The 25,292-nt window shown below is 43.2% G+C and overlaps 1 long non-coding RNA gene across 1 annotated transcript in view; it reads left to right on the top strand.

The window, feature by feature from the left end:
• The first annotated feature begins 7,306 nt into the window (after positions 1-7,306).
• LOC122941743 overlaps positions 7,307-25,292 on the top strand; it is a 29,854-nt gene continuing 11,868 nt past the window's right edge. Inside the window, exons 1-3 of the long non-coding RNA XR_006390512.1 lie at positions 7,307-7,364; positions 11,506-11,569; positions 16,133-16,194. This is a non-coding gene — a long non-coding RNA (uncharacterized LOC122941743). The remainder of the gene's footprint in view (positions 7,365-11,505; positions 11,570-16,132; positions 16,195-25,292) is intronic.

Genomic DNA, 25,292 nt, shown 5'->3' on the forward strand with positions numbered 1-25,292 from the left:
CCTGTCCGCAGCCTGCCTGGACAAGTGTCGCTGGTAACAGGATGCTGGCAGGTAAGTTTGCGCCACCGAATGTTGCAGCAAGTAATAGGCAGCTTGGATTGGAGACGACCCGTCTGCAATTTAGACAACCTTGGTCAACAGCAAGTGTTATAAATAACAAAAAGAACAGCTCTCCAATCCCCCACTGATCTAGTGCCGATGCTCCAGCTGCCACCTGCTCTCTGTTTCCTGCATCCATAATTATGGGACATGCTGAACAGGTGAACTGTGTTGTGTATTATTAACTCTGCTCCGATACAGTACTACAACATGTGTACCTTGTAACAAAGCATTGTACCCTGCCCCCATAGACCATGGAGCATGATATTGCCAGTCTCCACTAGGCGGCACTGAGCTGCGGCGTGCTCACCAGCACAAGCGGCGCGCTCGGAAACCGCTGATATCCGCGGACTGTCCCCGAGTCCACCGCTGCCCTGCGAACCGGAGATGTGCACTGCTGGCTTCCCCTCCCCATGCTCGGCGCATCGCATCCCCGCATCCCCGGTGGGTCCTATGTAACAGCCCCTGTCTTACTTGAAGTCGAGGCGACGCGATCAAAACCCTCAAGATGCCCGACCTGTGGAGCCGAATAACCCGGAAGTGCTGGACTGCCTCCTGACCCCAGAACTGCCGTCGACCGTGCAGCAGGTAACGGCTGCTGCCTTTTAACCAATTGTAGCCCCGCCTCCCCTCGCACAAACACTTGCGTATCATTTTGGTGCATTTTTTGCAGTGATTTGTGTTTGTATATATTTTTTCATCTGCACAATGTATCATTTCGTGTAAGATGTTCTTGTGGTGCATGTGGTCCACCCCGGCATCCTCCATTGTAGACATTTTTTGCTGGGGATTGCCGTTATCTGCGGACTGCATGCAGAGGAATTGCTCCCCCGGTTATAGACACGCTACAGTGTCTGGGTTTGGAGCATTTCCACCCGTTTAGGCCACTTTTTTTCAGTGAGTTGAAGAATGGATTTATACCCAAATCTTTTTAGTGTTTTTCACATGGATGTGTAGGCTCATAGTATGCCACAAAACATTCCTCGTACAATGAATTAACCCCACCAGAGCGTTTAGCTTGGGGGGAAGCATGGGGGCAATGACACCATAAGTTTACATAATTAGGATTGAAGTAGGATCCATGTCTCTTTCCCCTGTTTGTCTTTTCCCGCCCTTTTTTCTATTACAGGTACATTTACCTCAGAAAAATGTGTTACCTGTAGTCTAGAAGATTCCTGCTGTACAAGTGAAGAGCGCAGCTGATTGGTGCTGGCTGTTGCTGGGGGAGATTTCCAGCCCTCTGATTTGTTGTTGGTTTAGTGGCGGGAAGCTGTTCCCCTTTATATTTACAGGTTCGGCAGAGCTGGCTCAGATGTGCCTGAAGAACTGACCAGCGTGGGACATGGAAGAACTCCTGCAGCAGCTGATGAAGAGAGCGGGGTCCGCCGGCGGAGAAGAGTGGCTGCGGAGCTGTTTGAAGATGCCGGCGCCGCTGCTATCAAGCCCACCTGAAGTGCTGACATCGCCGCCGAGCTCGTCTGTACCGCCGCTGGGGTCCCCGATGTTACCGCCGCCGCCGCTGTCTCTGGAGCCGCCGCCGCCGCCGCCAGCTGTTGAAGAAAGTCCGGTGCCAGCATGGGGAAGCCGTCCGGAGCTGCGCACCACCAGAGGATCCAGCAGCCGTTTCCGGGAGGAGGAGGCTGCAGCGCTGCCCAGCAAAAGAGCTAGAAGTGCAGGGAGCGCTTGTACTCCTCCCCCGGGGGCGGGGCGTCGGCGCAGCACCAATCGGAGAAGAGCAGCTTCTCAGAGAGGCCGGCAGTCCTCCAGGATCAGAGAGTCTGGAAGGCAGAGTGGCAGTTCCTATACAGAAGCTGTTCTCACTGGTGTGGAACGTCATCAGGATGCTGCCACTGAGGAGCTGCAGCAGGAAGTGGAGCAGCAGATCCTGCAGGATGAATTACAGGGGCTGCCTGTTGAGAGGCTCCCACCTCTGCTGGTTGAGCCATCTCCGGGCCCCCTGGGAAGATCACCGCACCTATCATCTGCTGCCTATGGTCCACGCCAGGAAGGACAGCCAGTGGGTGAGAACATCAATGTTGTTCCCTTGTCTGAGTCGTCTGTGTTAAATGGTTTGGTTAAGCTGCTAGCTGAGTTTTCTAGCAGGCATATGGTTCATGGTGCTTCAGATGTCTGGAGCAGTGGTCAAAGTATGGTGGTTACTCCGTCTGGTGGTAATGCTGGTGGTAATGCTGGTGGTAGTAATGCTGGTAGTAATGCTAGTAGTAATGCTGGTAGTAATGCTAGTAGTAATGCTGGTAGTGTGGTGCCTGTGCTGGAGAGAGGCGCAGGGGTTAAGGAGACTTGTTTAAAGGAGGCACTAGCTTGTGAAGTGTCTCCTTTAGGTTATCATCTTAATGTGACTATGAAGGAGCGTATTTGGCGGATGGAATACGTGGAATTAATGGCGTTATTACCGTCCGCCAAAGATAGTGCTTTCAAGAAAGATGAGAAAATAGAAGATGATAAGAAACGCTTTCCCCCTAGATCATTTAATAATTGGCTTCAGGCATTTTGTGTTTATGCTGCGGTTTTGGGGGAGAAGCACTCTGAGCTGTGCTCAGGACTTTTCCAGCATTTAGACATTGTAACTGAAGCCTATAGGAATTTTGGCGGGATGGCTTGGTTTCATTACGATGAGACATTCCGCCAAAAGCTAGCTGTCCATCCATCCCTTAAATGGGGTGTGAAGGACATTGGGCTATGGGTAAATTTAATGTTGCCGCAAAAAACTATACCGGCAAAACCGCCGGCGTCGGCTCAGACTGTTATGAGGAAAGGCGTTTGCTTTGCTTATAACGAGTCTACCTGTAAATGGTTAAATAATTGCCGGTATAGACATGAATGTTCTTTTTGTGGGGGGTTCCATCCTATGTCCCGTTGCTTTAAAAGGAACTCCCAGTCAGGCCAGCAGCAGCCAAACGTCAGGGAGCAGGTGGCAAAAAGCGTGGAGTCCAGTGAAGTTAGCAGAAATGCAGCCATGGCTCGCTCTCTATCCAGACCGTCAGAAAGCTGATTTAATTTTTTATGGGTTTTTATATGGTTTTGAAGTTCCACCTTTTTCTGGCGTTGGCTGCTGTTGGGTTGAGAACTTAAAATCTGTGATTTTACATAAAGAGGTAGTTCGTAGTAAGATTCAGAAGGAGCTTGATTTGGGGAGGATTGAGGGCCCCTTTTTAGAGCCGCCGTTTGCTAATTTTAGGCTTTCTCCTTTGGGCGTTGTGCCAAAGAAGGAGCCTGGAGATTTCAGGTTGATTCATCACCTGTCGTTCCCAGAAAAAAGCTCTTTGAACGATATGGTGGATAAATCTGAGGCCTCTGTTTCATATGCCTCTTTTGATAATGCACTAGCTTTAGTCAGGACTTTTGGTAAGGATGCCCTGTTAGCTAAGGCTGATATTAAATCTGCATTTCGTTTATTGCCTGTTTGTCCAGACGGCTTCAACTCACTAGGTTTTCAGTTTGACGGTTATTTTTATTTTGATAAATGCCTGCCAATGGGTTTTTTCACTGTCCTGTTATTACTTTGAAGCATTTTCAACTTTTATCCAATGGGTTGTTGAGTATGATGTAAGTTTTAATGGGGTTCTTCATTACTTAGATGATTTTTTATTTGTTGGTTCTTCTAATTCTAGTACTTGTTCAGATTTGTTAAGTAGGTTTTTGGATATTTGTTCTTGTTTTGGGATTCCAGTAGCAGAAGAGAAGACGGTTGGTCCGTGTTGTTGTTTAGAGTTTCTTGGGATAGTTATCGACTCTAGTCGCATGGAGTTTCGACTGTCAGAGGCGAAATTGGAAAAAATTCGGGTGTTACTTTTGCTTTTGTTAAGTAAGAAAAAATGTACTCTTAGAGATATGCAATCTCTTCTGGGGTCACTTAATTTTGCTTGTAGGGTTATCCCCATTGGTAGAGTTTTTTCTAGTAGACTATATTTTTCAACTAGGGGCCTTAAGTCTCCTAATTCCCACATTCGGTTGACTAAATGTTTGAAGGAGGATATGGGTGTTTGGTTAGAATTCCTACAGGAATTTAATGGTTCTAGTTGTTGGCAGGAGGAATTTTCGAGTTCTGACGCTTTGGGTTTATTTACGGATGCGGCCGGTAGCTGTGGATATGGGGCTTTTTGGAATGGTAAATGGTCGGCTGAGAGGTGGCCTGCTTCTTGGGTTGTTAATGGTCTTACAAGGAATATTGTTCTATTAGAGCTTTTTCCAGTAATTGTTGCTGTTGTTCTATGGGGATATGATTTTAAGGATAAAAGGATATTATTACACACGGATAACAAAGGGGTTTGTTTTGCGATCAATACTCTTTCATCCAAATGTGATGTAGTTGTAAAATTATTAAGGCATTTAGTTCTGTTGTGTATGAAGTTTAATATATGGATCAAAGCGAAATATATTGTAGGGTCATCTAATGTGTTGGCTGATTCTTTGTCTCGTTCACAGTTCCTGAGGTTCCGGGAATTAGCTCCGGAGGCGGATCTGGATGGGAGCCCATGTCCTCAACATCTGTGGGGCTTGATTTGGGACTGATGTCTGAAGCTATTGAGAGGTCCTTGGCCCCGAGAACATGGGCAGCTTACTCTGCCGCATGGCGGGATTGGTGGTATTTTTTAAATGCTTGCTCAATGGATATTAAAGGGGATGTTTTAAGTTGCGGTGTATTGTTTGTTACTAGCTTATTTAATAGGAAATTGGCGGCTTCATCTGTGGCGAAAGTAGTGGCTGGCGTGTCATTTTTTCAGAAACTGCGGGGTGAGAGGCCGTTATCTTCCTTTTTTCAGATTAAGCAGGCTCTGAAGGGTTACAAGAAAGGTATTGGTAAGTTGGATGCTAGGAGGCCAATTTCTATCTCTTTATTGGGGCAGCTTTGTAAAGTTTTGTCTGACGTATGTAGGGACCAGGGTGAAATATTGCTTTTTCGTACAGCTTTTGTGTTAGCCTTTTTCGGGGCTTTTAGGATTAGTGAGTTAGTTGCGGCAAGCCGTAATAGTGTGTCAGGTTTGGGTTTTTCTGATGTTATGGTGAGTAATGATAAAGTCGAGATTCTTGTTAGGAAGTCAAAAACTGATCAGTATGGTAGGGGTCAGGTAGTTAGTTTACATTCTTGGGTGGGTTCTGAATTTTGTCCGGTTAAATTGGTAAGGTGTTTGTATGAGATGCATCCCTCTAAGTGTGGTTCCTTTTTAATGCACCAGGATTCCTCCCCTCTCACTAAATTTCAGTTCAGCGCAATTTTTAAAAAATGTTTGGGGAAATTGGGCCTTAGTTCTGCAAAATTCTCGTCACATTCTTTTAGGATAGGTGCTGCGACGGAGGCTGCCAGGTTTGGGCTGGATGATTCAGTAGTTAAAAGAATTGGGAGGTGGGAATCTAATAGGTTTAAAATTTATGTTAGGCCGAATTTAATGCTGCCAGTCTGAATGCTTTTCTATTTTTGCAGGAAGTCAGTTTGTGATTTGGATTGTGGGACATTCATTTGTTTTTTGGGCTCAGAAGCGAGCTGAAAAAAGAATATACTCAGAGAATTTGTCTTTTAATACATCTGAAGTTCTTATTTTTTGGCAGGGTGTTAGAGGGTTGTGTTGGAAAGGGTTAATGGATGAAATTAATAAGCTTATTAAAAAATGGCCTGTTCCTCATTTGGTTATCATTCATCTTGGGGGGAATGATTTAGGTAAGATAAGGACCTGTGAGCTACTGTGGGTCATGAAGAGGGACCTGGCCTTATTACATCATAGTCTTCCTAGTACTAACTTAGTTTTTTCAGAGATTGTCCCTCGCTTAGTTTGGTCCGGGAGGGACGGTAAATTTATGGAAAAAATCCGGAAAAGAGTGAACAGGGCCCTTGAAAAATTTCTCCCTTTAGTGGGCGGTTTTAGTTATAGGCATTCAGACTTGGAGGGTTTTTTGCCTGGCCTTTTTAGATCCGATAACGTTCATCTTTCTGAGGTAGGGATTGATATTTTTAACTTGGGTTTTCAGAATATAGTGGAGAAATGGCTGCTGTCTTGTGGGGGGCCTCGCCTATGTTAGGCGTGGCTTGTGGGGTAGTGTCGCTCAGCTCATGCTGAGTGGATCTTGGTCTTTATATGGTTAATTTATTATTGGTCTTTTGGTATCGGTTATTATGGTATTTTTAAATTTATTTATTTATTTATTTATGGTTGTTAAATAATTTTAAGTGACCCTTAATAAAGCTCAGCGGCCATTTCCTCCACTATGTTGTTGGTGTCAATCATTTATTAGCGTTAAGTTAGTATTAGAGTGGGTCATTTGCCCCCATGAATTAACCCCACCAGAGCGTTTAGCTTGGGGGGAAGCATGGGGGCAATGACACCATAAGTTTACATAATTAGGATTGAAGTAGGATCCATGTCTCTTTCCCCTGTTTGTCTTTTCCCGCCCTTTTTTCTATTACAGGTACATTTACCTCAGAAAAATGTGTTACCTGTAGTCTAGAAGATTCCTGCTGTACAAGTGAAGAGCGCAGCTGATTGGTGCTGGCTGTTGCTGGGGGAGATTTCCAGCCCTCTGATTTGTTGTTGGTTTAGTGGCGGGAAGCTGTTCCCCTTTATATTTACAGGTTCGGCAGAGCTGGCTCAGATGTGCCTGAAGAACTGACCAGCGTCCCACCCCCCCTTCCCTTATTTTCGCACTGTGTCACCTGTCGCTGGGCTTTATTAGAGGGGTAGTGTCGCTCAGCTCATGCTGAGTGGATCTTGGTCTTTATATGGTTAATTTATTATTGGTCTTTTGGTATCGGTTATTATGGTATTTTTAAATTTATTTATTTATTTATTTATGGTTGTTAAATAATTTTAAGTGACCCTTAATAAAGCTCAGCGGCCATTTCCTCCACTATGTTGTTGGTGTCAATCATTTATTAGCGTTAAGTTAGTATTAGAGTGGGTCATTTGCCCCCATGACTTCCTTCATGAGCTATACACTGCTGATGTCGAAAGTGGGAAGGGTTCATAATAAAGTGACTCGATTGTGTAATATGAAGTTTTATTATTCTTTCATTATTATAAGTCTCTTCTTGATTTGCCATATGCACTGAGAGACTTGAAATGGTAGAAAGTGACTTTGCTTGCTTTTATTATTATGATTATGATAGATATTAGCCACAGTTCTGTGCAGAGCTTTTTACTAGTTGCAGTACACACACCTGCAAAAGGAACTTAATATGTGATATTATGTATTTTAGAGATCAAGTTATACACTCACGGACCAGCACTATTGGAAATACTGGTCATCTTGATGTAAGTGACAAATATAGGATAATATCTAAGGTTAGAAGAAAAAACACAAAGGGTGCAAAACTGTAAATGTGATAACCTGCTGGTGGAAGCACAATATCCTGGAGGGCTTTAAAGGGGGTTTCTGGACTTACTATAGTTTTTAACACATATACTCATGTAGCTGGAATCTCCTCACTCAATTTCACAATGTAAAATCCCTCTGGTTTGTTTTCATCCTGTATGTAGAACTTCTTGTTGCTGTATCCAACCAAACCCATGATTCAATTCATGTTTGGACCAGATGTCCAAAAATAATACCTTAACATGGCAGATCCCTATCCTCCTATATACACACATGTTTATGTCATGAGAAACTATGGCTTGTTAATGGGGCAGAATAGGGGTAGTGGGAGCAATGTTCTACCCTCCTGTTGAGGACAAAAGTGTGTCCATGTAGGAGGAGGTGGAGTAGATGAATAAGTGCCTTGGAGCCGGGCACAATTGTGGGGGGGGGGTCAAAAGGACCTGGCCTTGTTGCTGGGCTACTACCTTACCCCTGCCACAAAAAAAACATTGACCCATTGGGTCATGAAATGCATACACTGTCTCTGCCCCTAACAGTTGCTCCAGCTGTTTACGGTGGTGTGCAAGTTGCCAGACACCAACAATTGCAAGGAGTGGTCCACCTTCTCCGCCATGGGACAATAAAAGGCAGGTATGGCTTTTTTAGGAGAAATAATGGTAGCTAGGTACAGTGGTACAGTATCTAGCTCAGAGCATGCCATAATTGTATTACACTTCCATCTTACTCCACTTTTACATATGTCCAAAGTCATTTTTGGCTAAGTCAGATTTATTAATGGTCCTTTAATACTGTGATAAATGTGGTTTGACGGTAAGCAGTTTATCCTTCAGTAAGAGGGTTTACAAAAGTCACACGTCCTTACGAAAAAGTAGCATGTTCTATTAAAGAGTCGCATAAGATAAGTATGGTCCTTACTGGAGTAAAATTGCTAAAAATTTAGCGCAATTTTTTGTGACTTTTTTTAAATAGTTGCAATAGTAAATCTGTCTAGAGATTCATTTACATAAGAAAACACACACACTTTCAGAAAACTGGCGAGCATAGCGCAGAGCCAATTAAAGTCGCAAATTTTGGCGCAGTTTTAGTGATTGCACAAAATATTGAGATTGTTTCATGCCATAAATTTGACTTTAGCTAATGATAAATCTGGCCCTACAGAGTTGTTTCCTGGCCCTACATTCCCAATGAAAACAATGGTCTTTATTAAACAAGCTGTAAAAACATTTATCTATCTTTTGGATTAAATCATTAGAATCCTTACTCATGACTTGTCATGAGTAAGGATAGTAATGATTTAATACGGGACGCGTAGATAAAAGTGTTTTTTTCTATGGCAGTTTTTATCGCTTCTTTAATAAGGACCATTGTTTTTATTGGGAAGCTGGAATTTGTTCCTCTTTTTTGGATTTACCTTTGGTTCTGTGTTCCAAGCACCTCCGTGCCTTCCAAACGATGAGCAGGTAAGCGCTGTGCCTAAATTGTATATAGTATATCTTCCATGTACTTTATCATTTAGCTATAATAGCCTGCCTACATTCAGTGCGCTGCCTGTGCGGTTCATAGTGCGCCCTGCGCTGATGAATGGCAGGAAAAGTCTAAGGCATATTGGTACACCATAGACTTTTCCAGGGTGCGGGTGCCCACAGAGAGGGCTCTGAGTGCCATAGGTTCACCACCACTGGTATACAGTCATGTGAAAAAATTAGGACACCCTTTGAAAGCATGTGGTTTTTTGTAACATTTTTAATAAAAGGTTATTTCATCTCCGTTTCAACAATACAGAGAGATTAAAGTAATCCAACTAAACAAAGAAAACTGAAGAAAAGTCTTTTCAAGATCTTCTGTAAATGTCATTCTACAAAAATGCCTATTCTAACTGAGGAAAAAGATAGGACACCCTTGCCCCTAATAGCGAGTGTTACCTCCTTTGGCTGAAATAACTGCAGTGAGACGGTTCTTGTAGCCATCTACCAGTCTTCGACATCGGTCTGAGGAAATTTTACCCCACTCCTCAATGCAGAACTTTTTCAGCTGTGAGATGTTTGAGGGGTTTCTTGCACGTACAGCCCTTTTCAAGTCACCCCACAGCATCTCAATGGGATTCAAATCTGGACTTTGACTTGGCCATTCCAGGACTCTCCATTTCTTCTTTTTCAGCCAATCTTTGGTTGATTTACTAGTATGTTTTGGGTCATTGTCATGTTGCATGGTCCAGTTCCGCTTCAGCTTTAATTTTCTAACTGATGGTCTCACATGTTCTTCAAGCACCTTCTGATACACAGTAGAATTCATCGTGGATTCTATGATGGTGAGCTGACCAGGTCCTGCTGCAGCAAAGCAGCCCCAAACCATGACACTTCCACCTCCATGCTTCACAGTTGGTATGAGGTTCTTTTCTTGGAATGCTGTGTTTGGTTTACGCCAAACATGTCCTCTGCTGTTGTGTCCAAATAATTCAATTTTGGACTCATCTGTCCAAAGAACATTATTCCAGAAGTCCTGGTCTTTGTCAACTTTATCTCTGGCAAATGTCAGTCTGGCCTCGATGTTTCTCTTGGAAAGCAAAGGTTTCCTCCTTGCACACCTCCCATGCAAGTTAAACTTGTACAGTCTCTTTCTGATTGTAGAGGCATGTACTTCTACATCAACAGTAGCCAGAGCCTGCTGTAGTTCTCGAGATGACACTTTAGGGTTTTTGGAGACCTCTTTTAGCATCTTGCGGTCTGCTCTTGGGGTGAACTTGCTGGGGCGACCAGTCCTGGGCATGTTGGCAGTTGTTTTGAAAGCCCTCCACTTGTAGACTATCTTCCGGACAGTGGAATGGCTGATTTCAAAATCTTTTGAGATCTTTTTAAATCCCTTCCCAGACTCATAGGCTGCTACAATCTTTTTTCTGAAGTCCTCTGACAGCTCTTTTGCTCTCACCATGGTGCTCACTCTCACTTCAACAGTCAGGAGCACACCAAACTAAATGTCTGAGGTTTAAATAGGGCAAGCCTCATTCAACATGCAGAGTAACGATCTACTAATTATGTGCACCTGGTGTGATATACCTGTGTGAGATCTGAGCCAATTTAAGAGGGAATACATGTGAGGGTGTCCTATCTTTTTCCTCAGTTAGAATAGGCATTTTTGTAGAATGACATTTACAGAAGATCTTGAAAAGACTTTTCTTCAGTTTTCTTTGTTTAGTTGGATTACTTTAATCTCTCTGTATTGTTGAAACGGAGATGAAATAACCTTTTATTAAAAATGTTACAAAAAACCACATGCTTTCAAAGGGTGTCCTAATTTTTTCACATGACTGTATACTGGGTGTACAATCTGCCATAAATATAATATTTCAGTTGGTAATACCCATTTAATTTTTATTTTCAGCCCTTGTCATTGGTTCAGTTTGGCAATGCGGCTCCCCAACCAGAAAACATTGTGCACCCCTGATGTAGAGGAAGTTAAAACAAGGCACTTACTAATGTATTTTTATTATCCATATTGCTTCCTTTGCTGGCTGGATTCATTTTTACATCGCATGATACACTGCTCATTTTCATGGTTACAACCACCCTGCAATCCATTAGTAGTGGTTGTGGTTGCACACTTTAGAAAAAAGCACTAGGCTATGTTTGTTTCCACGTTCCTGGCCACCAGAGAGGCCGGAGCTTTTTCCTATAGTGTGCAAGCACGACCACCACTGATGGATTGCAGGATGGTCATAACCATGGAAACAAGCAAAGTTTAATGTGATGAAAAAATGAATCCAGCCAGCAAAGGAAGCAATATGGACAATTACAATACATTAGTAATTGGCTTGTATTAACTTTCTCTACATGATAAATGCCACTTGCTGAACTGAGACAACCCCTTTAAAGCCCTTCTGAATATATGGCAGAAAAACAGCCGGTGTAAAGTGTGATACAGGGACTGGTCTGGTGCCGATACACAGTGCATCTACACTTTCATAAAGCTTTGGTAGCTTCAGTTCTGTCTCCAGATTTTCGTAACCCTATAACAAGTGTCCATTTCTCATTCATATGCATACCTTTATATATTTAACTTAAAACTCTTTCTTGTTTACAGTATGAGAACCTTGACAAATTCATAAAGAAACTCTGCGCTGAAACAATACTGCCTCTATTTAATGGTAAGTTTACAGTTATTTTTACATAATTACTAGCAGAAGGACCCGGCTTCACATGGCTATATTTCATTTAACGTTTGTGTGTGTCGTTAAAAGATATCGACAGCAGGGGCGTAGCTATAGGGGAAGCAGGGGAAGCGGCTGCTTTGGGGCCCTGACCGAGAAGGGGCCCATCCAGGAGGAGGAGGACTAAAAGATTTTGTCAGGGCCCCCTCAACAGTATTACACAATGAAATTATATACAGCTGACAGTATAGACAGTGTAGAAAATGAATGGAACAGCTGTCGGGTCTGGTCTGAGAGAGCGATCTTTACTAGCCACAGGAATGGGGGCGGCATGAAAGGGGTTGCGAAAAAATTGCTGGGGGAGGGGGGGCCCCATTTAAAAATTTTCTGTGGGGCCCAGGCATTTCTAGCTATGCCACTGATCGACAGCATCCCCCCTTAACACTGACCCCCCCCCCCCCCCCCCACAGTGCACAGCCTTCTTAAAATGGGACGTCCACAGCAGCCTATCCCCTTAAATTTGACCTTCACAGCAGCCCGTTCCTTTAACAGTGAGTTTCACAGCACCCCACTCCCTTGACAAAGACCTTCTCAGGGGCCTGCAACCTTAACAGTGACTTCCACAGTGCCCGCCCCTTTAACAGTGACCTCCACAGCAGCTGCCCCTTCAATAGTGGCTCCTGCCCCCTTAACAGGGAACTCCATAGGTACTTCATCCTTAACAGTGACTTCCACAGTGAATGCCCCTATTACAGTGACCACTATAGTGCCCGCCCCTTTAACAATGACCTCCACAGTGCCCACCCCTTTAACAGTGACCTTCACCGTGCTCGCCCCTTTAACCACTTCAGCCCCGCTAGCTGAAACCCCCTTCATGACCAGAGCACTTTTTACACTTCTGTACTACACTACTTTAACCATTTATCGCTCGGTCATGCAACTTACCACCCAAATGAATTTTACCTCCTTTTCTTCTCACTAATAGAGCTTTCATTTGGTGGTATTTTATTGCTGCTGACATTTTTACTTTTTTTGTTATTAATCAAAATGTAACGATTTTTTTGCAAAAAAATGAAATTTTTCACTTTCAGCTGTAAAATTTTGCAAAGAAAACGACATCCATATATAAATTTTTCGCAAAATTTATAGTTCTACATGTCTTTGATAAAAAAAAATGTTTGGGCAAAAAAATAAATGGTTTGGGTAAAAGTTATAGCGTTTACAAACTATGGTACAAAAATGTGAATTTCCGCTTTTTGAAGCAGCTCTGACTTTCTGAGCACCTGTCATGTTTCCTGAGGTTCTACAATGCCCAAACAGTAGACAAACCCCACAAATGACCCCATTTCGGAAAGTAGACACCCTAAGGTATTCGCTGATGGGCATAGTGAGTTCATAGAACTTTTTATTTTTTGTCACAAGTTAGCGGAAAATGATGATGATTTTTTATTTTAATTTTTTTCTTACAAAGTCTCATATTCCACTAACTTGCGACAAAAATTAAAAAATTCTAAGAACTCGCCGTGCCCCTCACAGAATACCTTGGGGTGTCTTCTTTCCAAAATGGGGTCACTTGTGGGGTAGTTATACTGCCTTGGCAATTTAGGGGCCCAAATGTGTGAGAAGTACTTTGCAATCGAAATGTGTAAAAAATGACCGGTGAAATCTGAAAGGTGCACTTTGGAATATGTGCCCCTTTGCCCACCTAGGCTGCAAAAAAGTGTGACACATCTGGTATCGCCGTACTCAGGAGAAGTTGGGGAATGTGTTTTGGGGTGTCATTTTACATATACCCATGCTGGGTGAGAGAAATATCTTGGCAAAAGACAACTTTTCCAATTTTTTTATACAAAGTTGGCAATTGACCAAGATATTTTTCTCACCCAGCATGGGTATATGTAAAATGACACCCCAAAACACATTGCCCAACTTCTCCTGAGTACGGTGATACCAGATGTGTCACACTTTTTTGCAGCCTAGATGCGCAAAGGTGCCCAAATTCCTTTTAGGAGGGCATTTTTAGACATTTGGATCCCAGACTTCTTCTCACGCTTTCGGGCCCCTAAAAAGCCAGGGCAGTATAAATACCCCACATGTGACCCCACTTTGGAAAGAAGACACCCCAAGGTATTCAATGAGGGGCCTGGCGAGTTCATCGAAATTTTTTTTTTTTTTGCATAAGTTAGCGGAAATTGATTTTTTTTTGTTTTTTTCTCACAAAGTCTCACTTTCCGCTAACTTAGGACAAAAATTTCAATCTTTCATGGACTCAATATGCCCCTCACGGAATACCTTGGCGTGTCTTCTTTCCGAAATGGGGTCACATGTGGGGTATTTATACTGCCCTGGCTTTTTAGGGGCCCTAAAGCTTGAGAAGAAGTCTGGAATATAAATGTCTAAAAATGTTTACGCATTTGGATTCCGTGAGGGGTATGGTGAGTTCATGGGAGATTTTATTTTTTGACACAAGTTAGTGGAATATGAGACTTAGTAAGAAAAAACAAAAACAAAAGCAAAAACAAACAAAAAATTTCCGCTAACTTGGGCCAAAAAAATGTCTGAATGGAGCCTTACAGAAGGGGGGGGGTGATCAATGACAGGGGGGTGATCACCCATATAGACTCCCTGATCACCCCCCTGTCATTGATCACCCCCCTGGGAAGGCTCCATTCAGACGTCCGCATGATTTTTACGGATCCATGGATCGGATCCGCAAAACACATGCGGACGTCTGAATGGAGCCTTACAGGGGGGTGATCAATGACAGGGGGTGATCAGGGTGATCACCCCCCTGTCACTGATCACCCCCCCTGTAAGGCTCCATTCAGACGTCCGTATGATTTTTACGGATCCATGGATACATGGATCGGATCCGCAAAACACATGCGGACGTCTGAATGGAGCCTTACAGGGGGGTGATCAATGACAGGGGGGTGATCAATGACAGGGGGTGATCAGGGAGTGTATATGGGTGATCACCCGCCTGTCATTGATCACCCCCCTGTAAGGCTCCATTCAGACGTCCACATGTGTTTTGCGGATCCGATCCATGTATCCATGGATCCGTAAAAATCATGCGGACGTCTGAATGGAGCCTTACAGGGGGGTGATCAATGACAGGGGGTGATCAGGGAGTGTATATGGGTGATCACCCCCCTGTCATTGATCACACCCCTGTAAGGCTCCATTCAGACGTCCCCATGATTTTTACGGATCCATGGATACATGGATCGGATCCGCAAAACACATGCGGACGTCTGAATGGAGCCTTACAGGGGGGTGATCAATGACAGGGGGTGATCAGGGAGTGTATCTGGGTGATCACCCGCCTGTCATTGATCACCCCCCTGTAAGGCTCCATTCAGACGTCCGCATGTGTTTTTTGCGGATCCGATTCATGTATCCGTGGATCCGTAAAAATCATACGGACGTCTGAACGGAGCCTGACAGGGGGGTGATCAATGACAGGGGGGTGATCAGGGAGTTTATATGGGGTGATCATGGGTGATCAGGGGTTCATAAGGGGTTAATAAGTGACCGGGGGGGGGGGTGTAGTGTAGTGTTTGGTGCGACTTTACTGACCTACCTGTGTCCTCTGGTGGTCGATCCTAACAAAAGGGACCACCAGAGGACCAGGTAGCAGGTATATTAGACGCTGTTATCAAAACAGCGTCTAATATACCTGTTAGGGGTTAAAAAATTCGGATCTCCAGCCTGCCAGCGAGCGATCGCCGCTGGCAGGCTGGAGATCCACTCGCTTACCTTCCGTTCCTGTGAGCGCGCGCGCCTGTGTGCGTGCGTTCACAGGAAATCCCGGCCCTCGCGAGATGACGCGTATATGCGTCGTTGTGCGCAGGGCTGCCGCCTCCGGACCGCACATCTGCGTTAGGCGGTCCGGAGGCGGTTAACAGTGACCTCCACAGCGGCCTGCCCCCTTAACAGTGTCCTCCACAGCGCCCTGCCCCTTTAATAGTGGCCTCTGCCCCCTTAACAGTGACTTTCACAGCGCCCTGCCCCTTTAAGGCTAGGGCTAAATGATGACATGTGTCGCGCAACATTTTTTTATAATGATAGGCTATGGTGTTGCACTGCGACAATCGCAAAAAATCCATCCAAGATAGATGCATGTAGCAGTGTAGTTGTACCCTATGTGTCAGCCCTAGCCTACAGCTGACCTACTGCAGTGAATAAAAATGGCTGGGTTGTTATGGAAACCTGGAGTAAAGCTGTGTGTATGTGGAGACTAAGTGCCTGCAAGCTTCTATTGGCTGATAAGGGACAAGTGACCGTGTGTATGGCAGTTGGGATATGAAGAGAAAGACTTGCAGGCTTGTATTGGCTAATGCAGGTCATTTTTGGGAACTGTACGTTCTAGAGAGCTGAGACCCGCACAAGATTTCTTTCCAGGCAGCAAGGGATGTGTATACAGAGTTTAGTTGAAATTGATGGTTGCGTTTTTGAGTGATTGCAGAACATATACACATACATACATACATCCTTCTTTATATATTTACCTTTTTACAATCCAAGCATTTAAATGTATAATGGTCTTTTCCACAGATTTACATTTAACTTTTCCCATACCCTTCTGGATTCTTGGATCCAAGATAAGCTTTAAAACGGTAAGAATGTCATTTCATATGTTCTTTGGTGAAAATTTATAAAAAGTATTTGAGCAAAAATAATGATCGGTGCCTTTACCAGCTTAGTAATCATCAATCACAGCCATACTCCCAAACAGTAAACATATGGGGGGATCATTAAGTAAGACCGGCTTTTTAGACGCCAGTCTTAACCCCTTAAGGACCGAGGACGTACCGGTACGCCCTATTTCCAGAGTCCTTAAGGACCGAGGACGTACCGGTACGTCCTGACTTAAAATCTGCATTCCGGCGCCGCAGGGGTTAATCGGAACGGGACGCCGGCTGAAATCATTCAGCCGGCATCCCGTAACAACGCAGGGGGGGGTCATTTGACCCCCCCGTGTCGGCGATCACAGCAAACCGCAGGTCAATTCAGACCTGCGGTTTGCTGCGCTTTTTGCAGTTTCTGATCCCCGCGGTCCCTGACCGCGGGGATCAGAAACTTCTGAGTGCCTAAAATCAATATTGCGCACCCCCCCCTGCACCCCTGTATGATTTGATGGCGGCGGGAGGTGCAGGGGGGGGTGTCGCAGGCAGTGGGGGCGTTGCGGGAGGCGGGCGGTGCGGCAGGCGGGATCGCGATCCCCCGCCCGCCTCCCATTGCATAATCGTTGGTGTACAGTGGGTTATACCAGGGTGCCAGCACATTGCTGGCACCCTGGTATAAACGGCTGACATCGTTGATGCGATGTCAGCCGTTTAACCCTTTCCATACAGCGGTCCGTATGGACCGCTGTATGGAAAAGGTTAACAGCGCAAGGAGCTCCCTCCCTCTCCGATCGGGGGGCTGCTGTGCCTTTGCAGCCCCCCGATGGGAGAGGGAGAGAGCCCCCAGAGAGCCCCCCGAAGCCCCGTCCTCACCCTTCCCCGTCTGCGAAGTTCTGACCATAACTGAGCAGACGGGGAAGGTTCCCATGGCAACAGGACGCCTGCTCAGGCGTCCTGCTGTCCATGGTGCTGAACAGATCTGTGCTGAAAGCATAGATCTGTTCAGTGTAAGTAAAATACAGTGCAGAACCCTATATAGGTTCTGTACTGTATTATACAGACATCAGACCCACTGGATCTTCAAGAACCAAGTGGGTCTGGGTCAAAAAATAAAAAGAATAAGTGAAAAAAGTTAAGAGAAAAAAAAAAAACATTTATCACTGAATAAAAATTAAAAAAATAAAATAAACTACACATATTAGGTATCGCCGCGTCCGTAACGACCTGATCTATAAAACGGCCATGTTACTTTCCCCGCACAGTGAACGCCATAAAAATAAAAAAATAAAAACTATGAGAAAATTGAAATTTTGCCCACCTTACTTCCCAAAAAAGGTAATAAAAGTGATCAAAAAAGTCGCATGTACGCCAAAATAGTACCAATCAAACCGTCATCTCATCCCGCAAAAAATGAGACCCTACTCAAGATAATCGCCCAAAAACTGAAAAAACTATGGCTCTTAGACTATGGAAACACTAAAACATCATTTTTTTTGTTTCAAAAATAAAATCATTGTGTAAAACCTACATAAATAAAAATAAAGTATACATATTAGGTATTGCCGCGTCCGTATCGACCGGCTCTATATAAATATCACATGACCTAACCCCTCAGATGACCACCGTAAAAAAAAAAAAAAAAAAACGGTGTAAAAAAAGCTATTTTTTGCAATCTTACGTCACAAAAAGTGTAATAGCAAGCGATCAAAAAGTCATATGCACCCCAAAATAGTGCCAATCAAACTGTCATCTCATCCCGCAAAAAATTAGACCCTACTCAAGATAATGGCCCAAAAACTGAAAAAACTATGGCTCTCAGACTATGGAGACACTAAACAATTTTTTGGTTTTAAAAATGAAGTTATTGTATAAAACTTACATAAAAAAAAAATAATTGTATACATATTAGGTATCGCTGCGTCCGTGACAACCTGCTCTATAAAATTACCACGTGATCTAACCTGTCAGATGAATGTTGTAAATAACAAAAAAAAGAAACGTGCCAAAAAAGCTATTTCTTGTTACCTTGCCGCACAAAAAGTGTAATATAGAGCAACCAAAAATCATATCTACCCTGAACTAGTACCAACAATACTGCCATCCTATCCCGTACTTTCTAAAATGGGGTCACTTTTTTGGAGTTTCTACTCTAGGGGTGCATCAGGGGGGCTTCAAATGGGACATGGTGTCAAAAAACCAGTCCAGCAAAATCTGCCTTCCAAAAACCATGTGGCATTCCTTTCCTTCTGCGCCCTGCCGTTTGCCCGTACAGCGGTCTACAACCACATATGAGGTGTTTCTGTAAACTACAGAATCAGGGCCATAAATAATGAGTTTTGTTTGGCTGTTAACCCTTGCTTTGTAACTGGAAAAAAAAATATTAAAATGGAAAATCTGCCAAAAAAGTGAAATTTTGAAATTGTATCTCTATTTTCCATTAAATCTTGTGCAACACCTAAAGGGTTAACAAAGTTTGTAAAATCAGTTTTGAATACCTTGAGGGGTGTAGTTTCTTAGATGGGGTCACTTTTATGGAGTTTCTACTCTAGGGGTGCATCAGGGGGGCTTCAAATGGGACATGGTGTCAAAAAACCAGTCCAGCAAAATCTGCCTTCCAAAAACCATGTGGCATTCCTTTCCTTCTGCACCCTGCCGTGTGCCCGTACAGCAGTTTACGACCACATATGAGGTGTTTCTGTAAACTACAGAATCAGGGCCATAAATAATGAGTTTTGTTTGGCTGTTAACCCTTGCTTTGTAACTGGAAAAAAAATATTAAAATGGAAAATCTGCCAAAAAAGTGAAATTTTGAAATTGTATCTCTATTTTCCATTAAATCTTGTGCAACACCTAAAGGGTAAACAAAGTTTGTAACATCAGTTTTGAATACCTTGAGGGGTGTAGTTTCTTAGATGGGGTCACTTTTATGGAGTTTCTACTCTAGGGGTGCATCAGGGGGGCTTCAAATGGGACATGGTGTCAAAAAACCAGTCCAGCAAAATCTGCCTTCCAAAAACCATGTGGCATTCCTTTCCTTCTGCACCCTGCCGTGTGCCCGTACAGCAGTTTACGACCACATATGAGGTGTTTCTGTAAACTACAGAATCAGGGCCATAAATAATGAGTTTTGTTTGGCTGTTAACCCTTGCTTTGTAACTGGAAAAAAAATATTAAAATGGAAAATCTGCCAAAAAAGTAAAATTTTGAAATTGTATCTCTATTTTCCATTAAATCTTGTGCAACACCTAAAGGGTAAACAAAGTTTGTAACATCAGTTTTGAATACCTTGAGGGGTGTAGTTTCTTAGATGGGGTCACTTTTATGGAGTTTCTACTCTAGGGGTGCATCAGGGGGGCTTCAAATGGGACATGGTGTCAAAAAACCAGTCCAGCAAAATCTGCCTTCCAAAAACCATGTGGCATTCCTTTCCTTCTGCACCCTGCCGTGTGCCCGTACAGCAGTTTACGACCACATATGAGGTGTTTCTGTAAACTGCAGAATCAGGGCCATAAATAATGAGTTTTGTTTGGCTGTTAACCCTTGCTTTGTAACTGGAAAAAAAATATTAAAATGGAAAATCTGCCAAAAAAGTGAAATTTTGAAATTGTATCTCTATTTTCCATTAAATCTTGTGCAACACCTAAAGGGTTAACAAAGTTTGTAACATCAGTTTTGAATACCTTGAGGGGTGTAGTTTCTTAGATGGGGTCACTTTTATGGAGTTTCTACTCTAGGGGTGCATCAGGGGGCTTCAAATGGGACATGGTGTCAAAAAAACTGTCCAGCAAAATCTGGCTTCCAAAAACCATATGGCGCACCTTTCACTCTACGCCCCGCTGTGTGGCCGTACAGTAGTTTACGGCCACATATGGGGTGTTTCTGTAAACGGCAGAGTCAGGGCAATAAAGATACAGTCTTGTTTGGCTGTTAACCCTTGCTTTGTTAGTGGAAAAAATGGGTTAAAATGGAAAATTAGGCAAAAAAATGAAATTCTCAAATTTCATCCCCATTTGCCAATAACTCTTGTGCAACACCTAAAGGGTTAACGGAGTTTGTAAAATCAGTTTTGAATACCTTGAGGGGTGTAGTTTATAGAATGGGGTCATTTTTGGGCGGTTTCTATTATGTAAGCCTTGCAAAGTGACTTCAGAGCTGTAGTGGTCCCTAAAAATTGGTTTTTTGTAAATTTCTGAAAAATTTCAAGATTTGCTTCTAAACTTCTAAGCCTTGTAACATCCCCAAAAAATAAAATATCATTCCCAAAATAATTCAAACATGAAGTAGACATATGGGGAATGTTAAGTCATCACAATTTTTGGGGGTATTACTATGTATTACAGAAGTAGAGAAACTGAAACTTTGAAATTTGCAAATATTTCCAAATTTTTGGTAAATTAGGTATTTTATTATGCAAAAAAAATATTTTTTTTTACTTTATTTTACCAGTGTCATGAAGTACAATATGTGACGAAAAAACAATCTCAGAATGGCCTGTATAAGTAAAAGCGTTTTAAAGTTATCAGCACTTAAAGTGACACTGGTCAGATTTGCAAAAAATGGCCTGGTCCTTAAGTTGAAAATGAGCCCGATCCTTAAGGGGTTAATGTACCCTGTTCTGGCGGTGGATCCACCAAAGCTATGTAGAGGCGCCGGCCTCTACATAAATTCGGCGCATCCAGAGCCAGTCTAAATGTAAGCCAGCTTCCTTGCTGTCTTACATTTAGACCCTTTTCAACGCCTAAACCAGGTAACCCGTACCTTTTCCAGCCCACACCCACTTTTTTAGGCCTGCCGTGAGAGGGGGAAAGTCACAATCTGCACCAGAAATACGCCTAATATAGGGGTATTTTTAGTTAGTAAATGACCCCCATGGTCTCCAAAATAGGGGTAATGCACCCACAAAAAACATAAAAAATAAGGTATATGAATTAATGCGTAGACATATGCATATTTACTTAACTACGGTAAGCAGTAAGAGACAATTTGAAGGATAATATTAATGGTTTAACCGCCTAACAGTCACGTTAAAATTGGAAAAACCCTCCCAATAATGTAACTTTTTAATGTGTGTTTGCAGTAAATGCAGGGGACACTATTGCATGTTTAACCCCTCCTCCTTTGTGTTCTAGCAGTCATTAATTTTTTCTTCTAAATAGTTTTTTCATTTTGCAGGATTAGTTGTGTTTTTTTAGGAACCATTTTGAGGTGTAGATATAGTGTATTAAATGGCTTATTTTTTTTTTTAGGGGGGAAGAAAAAAAACTGAAATTTTTACATTATTTTGTGGATTTTTTTTTACGGAGTTCACTGTGTGGTAAAAATAACATAATTTTACTATGTGGGTCCATACAATGATTCTTAGGCTACATCTACACAACGACAATTATCGCGCAACATTTTGCTGTACTAATGCCGCGCGACAATTTTTATAATGGCAGTCTATGGTGTCGCACTGCAACATGCTGCGTCTGCAACGTAAGACACTGAGGGATCATTGAGGACGCTGACAATGTCTGCTATGTACTCCTTCACCATCCTCCAAAATTTTTCCCTCCTTGTGACAGTAGGCCGCGCATCAGCGTGAGGGTACTGACGGGGTGTCATGAAACTGCCACAGGCTTTGGAGAGTGTTGCCCTGCCTCTGTTGTAATTGCTGTGTGTTCCCCTTGTCTCCCCTCCTCGGTTGCCCAAGGAACTATGGACTCTATACAACATGTGAGAGTGAATCTGGACCGCACATCCTCAATGCTATGCTTTTGATATGCTGACTGTTTTTCAGCATAATTAAACATGGCTTCTCAGCACAATTATTAATAAATATAACCCTATGCTATGCACTAAAAGGAGGCATTGGTATACAGTTTGATCAAAGAGCATAGGCCCACTTACCGCAACAAGGTTGCCTCTTCAAGTGGGGACCTACTCTAACTTTAGCGCGGCACTGCGCAGCGACCACCGGCACCCCCGCACCACCCCAGCAGGCGATGGGACCCAGTAGCAACACAGCACCCTCACTGTGCAGCAAAGCCACCTTGGCCCTGGGTCCCATCACTCCACCAGCACAGCACAAGAGCAGCAACAGCCACCACTCAGCACCGCATCATGTGAACAGGTGCAAAAAGCTAACCTGTTCACAAACTCCAACTGAGAGGTGGTAGGAATGTATAGACCCTCAGCAGACTCCTGCCGATTAATAACACCTGGGCCGAATGGGGAGGAGTGCTGATCCAGAAATGGGGAAACAGAAAATAAGACTATACAAAGTATACAACATGTGAGAGTGAGGCCTGATGCACACAACAGTGTGGTCAGTGATTTGGCTTCAGTGGTCCGTGTCCGATTTTGCTTCAGTTGTGTTTCCTTGGGTCTTCCTTTTTTTTGTCTGACAGGAGAAAAAAAAGGAAGGTTAATAAAAAGTGTTATTTTATTGCACCAAGGTCTTGTAGGAAAAAAACAGACACGGACACGTATGGCATACCTGTTGTGCAGACGTTTTTTTCTTACGGACCCATTGACTTGAATGGGTCCGTCCTCCGTTTTCCACTAACAAGAATAGGACAGGTTATATTTTTTTGACGGGCTGGAATCACGGATCACGGACGCTGAGAAAAAAAACTATCAGGACTATGAGTTTTTTTTCACAGCTCCATAGAAATGAATGGGACCTCTGCTAAACTGTGAAAAATGACGGCACGGACGCGGATGCACACAAGGGTCGTGTGCATGAGGCCTGAATCTGGACCCCACATCCTAAATGCTATGCTTTTGCTATGACGACTGTTTTTCAGCATAATAAAACATGGCTTCTCAGCACAATTATTAATAAATATAACCTATAGTGTCCCGAGCAGTAACAAGGCCCCTCTATAAGGTACCCCTATAGAGCCCACAGTAGTAATAAAGTCCCCTATAGTGTATGCAGTAGTTATAATGCCTCCTACAGTGGTCCAAGTATTTATAAAGACCCGTTGCAGTGTCCCCTTTGTATGATTATTATTATTATTATATAAACAGTGGATATAAAAAGTCTACACACTCCTTTTAAAATGTCAGGTTTCTATGATGTAAAAAAATGAGACAAAGATAAATAATTTCAGAACTTTTTCCACCTTTAATGTGACCTATAAACTGTACTGTACAACTCAATTGAAAAACAAACTGAATTATTTTTAGGTAGATGGAAGAAAAAATATAAAAATTAAATATGGTTGCATAAGTGTGCACACCCTTAAACTAATACTTTGTTGAAGCACCTTTTCATTTTATTACAGCAAGATTTGCCCACTCTTCTTTGCAAAAACACTCAAAATCTGTCAGATTGCAAGGGCATCTCCTGTGCACAGCCCTCTTCAGATCCCCCCACAGATTTTCAATCAGATTCAGGTCTGGGCTCTGGCTGGGCCATTCCAAAACTTTAATCTTCTTCTGGTGAAGCCAATCCTTTGTTGTTTGGGTCGTTGTCATGCTGAAAGATGAAGTTCCTCTTCATGTTCAGCTGAAGGTTTTGTGCCAATATTGACTGGTATTTGGAACTGTTCATAATTCCCTCTAGCTTAAAGAGGACCTTTCACCAGAATAAAACATCTAAACTAACTATACAGGCATGTAGAGCGGCGCCCAGGGACCCCCCTGCACTTACTGTTATACCTGGGTGCCGCTCCGTTCTCCCGTTATTGCCTCCGGTATCTTCATAGTTAGGCTCCACCCAGGGGAACCTGCCGTCGGCTCATTCTCCCATGCTGTATCGCTGGCCAATCACAGCGCTCAGCTCATAGCCTGAGAGAGAAAAAAGCCTCTCAGGCTATGAGCTGAGCGCTGTGATTGGCCAGCGCTGCAGCATGGGAGAAGGAGGCGCCGGCAGGTTCCCCTGGGTGGAGCCTAACTATGAAGATACCGGAGGCAATAACGGGAGAACGGAGCGGCGCCCAGGTATAACAGTAAGTGCAGGGGGATCCCTGGGCGCCGCTCTACATGCCTGTATAGTCAGTTTAGAAGTTTTATTCTGGTGAAAGGTCCTCTTTAACTAAGGCCCCAGTTCCAGCTGAAGAAAAACAGCCCCAAAGTATGATGCTGCCACCACCATGCTTCATACCATGCTGGTATGGTGTTCTTTTGGTGATGTGCAGTGTTGTTTTTAGGCCAAACATATCTTTTGGAATTATGGCCAAAAAGTTCCACCTTGGTTTCATCAGACCGTAACACCTTTTCCCACATGCTTTTGGGAGATTTCAGATGTGTTTTTGCAAAATGTAGCCTTGCTTGGATGTTTTTCTTCGTAACAAAAGACTTTCATCTTGCCACTCTACCCCATAGCCCAGACATATGAAGAATATGGAAGATTGTTGTAACATGTACAATACAGCCAGTACTTGCCAGATATTCCTGCAGCTCCATTAATGTTGCTGTAGGCCTCTTGGTAGCCTCCCAGACCAGTTTTCTTCTCGTCTTTTCATACATTTTGGAGGGATATCCAGTTCTTGGTAATGTCACTGTTGTGCCATATTTTCTTCTCTTGATGATGACTGTCTTCACTGTGTTCCATGGTATATCTAATGCCTTGGAAATTCTTTTGTACCCTTCTCCTGACTGATGCCTTTTAACAATGAGATCTCTCTGATGCTTTGGAAGCTCTCTGTGGACCATGGCTTTTGCTGTGGGATTCGACTAAGAAAATTTCAGGAAAGACCAACCAACAGCTGAACTTTATTTGGGGTTAATCAGAGGCACTTTAAATGATGGCAGGTGTATGCTGACTCCTATTTACCATGATTTTGAATGTGATTGCTTAATTCTAAACACAGCTACATCCCCAGTTATAAGAGGGTGTGCACACTTATGCAACCACATTATTTTTATTATTTTTTTTGTTTCTTCCCTCCACCTAAAATATTTCAGTTTGTTTTTCAATTGAGTGGTACAGTTTATAGGTCACATTAAAAGTGTAAAAAGTTCTGAAATTATTTATATTTGTCTCGTTTTTTTACAGCACAGAAACCTGACATTTTAACAGGGGTGTGTATACTTTTTACATCCAATGTAATACCCCCCTCTCAATTGTTATTATTATGTCCCCCTCTGTATTATAAGTA

The sequence above is a fragment of the Bufo gargarizans genome, chromosome 6 (genome assembly GCF_014858855.1).
Source record: "Bufo gargarizans isolate SCDJY-AF-19 chromosome 6, ASM1485885v1, whole genome shotgun sequence".
Classification (NCBI taxonomy): domain Eukaryota; kingdom Metazoa; phylum Chordata; class Amphibia; order Anura; family Bufonidae; genus Bufo; species Bufo gargarizans.